The sequence below is a fragment of the Otolemur garnettii genome, unplaced genomic scaffold (assembly GCF_000181295.1).
Source record: "Otolemur garnettii isolate 467f Iridium unplaced genomic scaffold, OtoGar3 scaffold00120, whole genome shotgun sequence".
Classification (NCBI taxonomy): domain Eukaryota; kingdom Metazoa; phylum Chordata; class Mammalia; order Primates; family Galagidae; genus Otolemur; species Otolemur garnettii.
This window is the reverse complement of record NW_003852515.1, coordinates 2,035,348-2,038,453: the sequence shown is the minus strand read 5'-3', so window position 1 is coordinate 2,038,453 and position 3,106 is coordinate 2,035,348. Positions and strand designations below refer to the sequence as shown.

General features: G+C 39.6%; 1 protein-coding gene across 1 annotated transcript in view; it reads left to right on the top strand.

Annotated features, from left to right (window-relative positions):
- Nucleotides 1-3,106, top strand: part of USPL1 (ubiquitin specific peptidase like 1) — a 47,312-nt gene that overhangs the window by 5,577 nt on the left and 38,629 nt on the right. The gene's annotated exons all lie outside the window — the stretch shown is intronic.

The window sequence follows — 3,106 nt, the reverse complement described above, 5'->3', positions numbered from 1 at the left end:
GGGGCTTACTTTGGAATAAGTTATTAATTTTTTAATACATCTGGAAGAGTATTTTGGAAATTGATAGTCCCAAAACAATATGTATGTTCTGAGCTAATATGTACTTATGGCTTTAAAAGGCTCAGAATATCATTTAGAATTAATTATAGTAGTTTGTACTCACTGGTACAACTTTTATACAGGAGCTCATTAAGTTCTGTGAGACTCTACATTTTGTCTTTGACAATTGACGAGACTGTTTTATTCACATTGAATTCTCAAAATTTTGCAAGATAAGTATTCCTGTTTTGTGAGGAAGAAAAAAGATTTAGGGAGTTCAGGAACACAGCATCTTTGTAAAGTGGCAGAGTTGTGATCAAAATGTAGTCTTCTAATGTCAGGTATATTGCAGCTAAACTAGCAATTCATCAGAATCGCCTGGAGTGCTTTCCATAAATTCCTGGGTTTTACCCCCAGATGCTGAGTTAGTTGAATTGGTCCAGAATTCTATAGTTTTATAACTTTTGCAGATGAATCTGAGTGATGAGTGAAGTTTGGAAGATAGTAAGACTAGACTGCATGGCTGGTGATAAATACTTTTGCAAGGTGTAATTTGAAGAAAAACAATCCCAGGCATATCTATAAATACAAATTTCTGTATTCATTTATAAGTGTCAAAACATTGTCACTATTCTAGACATAAAGTTAGATATAGTAATGAATGAAACAAAAATGTCTTGCCCTTAAGGAGGTTGTGTTCTAGAGTGGGAGAGTACACAAGCACAGTAGAACCTCCCTAAATTGACCACCTTTTAAGTTGACCCAGTTTTCATAGACCAGACATTTACTATAGGTACATATCAGTACAGTAGGCCTAGTTTCTTATGTTGGCCATCTCCAGTTTGTTACAGCCCCTTGGATGGTTAATATACAGAGGTTCTGCTATATATGTTTTTATGTCAGGTGATAAAAGGTGCTGTTGAGAAAAGTAAAGCATTAAAGACTGGAATGCTGGGGAGGGAGGAGTTTGCAATTTGAAATAAGAGTAGTTGAGGTGAGTGCTTCATTGAGAGAATGAAATTTGAGCAAAGGCCTGAAAGAGATGAGAAGAGGAGTAAGTCATCCAGGCAGGGGGAGAAGCAAGTTCCAGGAACAGAGTTTGAAAGAGAGAACAGAGGCTGCCTGTCACGTTTGTGCTACTGCAGTGAAATCGGTGGAGTGATAGAAGATGAGTCAAAAAAATAATGGTAGAGCTGGACCAAGTAGGGTCTTACAGGTCTTTGTAAGGTATCTGCCTTTAGACTCTGGGTGGTGTAACCTGACTTATGTGTTAAGAGGAGGACTGTGGCTGCTGAGTTGAAAATATGTGTAATGGCAAGACCTGAACCAAGGAGACTACTTGTGGTGCAGTATGCAAAATATCTGTCTTCATCCCTGGTTGTTTTTTTTTTTTTTTGAGACAGTGTCTCAAGCTGTTGCCCTGGGTAGAGTGCCATGGTGTCATAGGTCACAGCAACCTCTAACTCCTAGGCTCAAGCAATCCTCTTGCCTCAGTTTTTCTATTTTTTAGTAGAGACAGGGTCTCGCTTTTGCTCAGGCTGGTCTTGAACTCTTGAGCTCAAGCAATCCACTCACTTTGGAGTCCTAGAGTGCTGGGATTATAGGCGTGAGCTGCTGCGCCCAACCCGTCCCTGGTTCTTGTGATAGAGCTAAAACTCTTAGAATTTCCCAACCAATATTGGTGTCTTTTGTTATTCATAATGATCCAGTTTGTTAACACCAGAGTTGATACTGATGAGGTGAATTGGAATGAAGCCTTAGATGGCCTCAAATGGGGCCAGAAAGACTAAGAGATTAGAGAGTTAGAGTTAGACTTTAGCCTTATCCCTTCAACCTTCAGGAAAGGGGCAGGGCTGGAGATCAGTGTCTATAAAAACAAGATAGGAGTTTGTTGAGCTTTGAGATCAGTAGGAGGGTGTTGTATCCAGAGGATTTAAGGGTTTTGCACACCCCTTCCCCCCAAATACCTTGCCCTATCCATCTCTTTATCTGTATCCTTTGTAATATCCTTTGGGATAAAATCAAGTAAGTATTTGAGTTTTGTGTGTCATCCTTGTAAATTAATTTGTCCAAGGAGGGAGCAGTAGGATTTCCAGTTTGTAACCATTTAGTCAGATGTACAGAGAGCCTGGACTCAGGATTGACATCTAGGTTGGAGGTAGTCTTTATGGGATTTAGCTCTTAACCTGTAGAATATGACTCCATCCAGGTAGATAGTATCAAAATTGAATTTCAGAATACCTAGTTGGTGTCCACTGGAGAATTGCTTGGTATGGGGGAAAACTCCCCCACATATCTGATTACAAAAGTGTGCTGAGGATAGAATATATAAAAGTTGTCAGAATCAAAATGGAGTCACTTGTGTTTTAATAAAAAGGAAAGAAAGAAAAAAACCTTGACAAATAAACCCAGGGAAGACTATGAAAAGAAGGTTCTTAGACATAAATGCCTGATAACAAAAACTATTATAACCTTGTACAAAGGCTATTATAGTCTTACCCATAAGGTACTACTGGGTGAAAATCTGCCCAGCAACTGACTGCCCACCCTTGGACTGGTGTCACCCTTGTTATTGATCCCTGTATAATTATCTGAATTATGTAGTCCTTATTTTTCCTTTAAAACCCTTTATCTTCCTTTATCTCCCTGAATATGTGCATAGTTTCCTGTGGCACACATATTCCCAGTCTCAGCTGCTTAGGAGGCTGAGGCAGGAGGATCGCTTGAGCCCAGGAGTTTGAGGTTGCTATGATCTAGACTGAGGCCATGGGTGACAAAAGTGAGACTCTGTTGGGAGTGAGTAGGAGAAGAATTAGGAAGTATAGATTGTTCAGAATTGTTTTTAAGTTGGGAAAAATAACTGTACATTTGTGTTCTGGTTGTAGAGAGGGGAAAAAAGGGGAAAGTGGCAGGAGCAGTATCTCTGGAGCAGGGAATGGGCTCTCTTGCACAGGGGAAGGGATTAATTTTAGGAGCTTTAACAGCTCATCCCTAACAGCAGACTGTAAACAGAGAGTTTATTAGTTAACTCGTAATTAGTTATACTTGGCTTAAAGGGATCAAATAA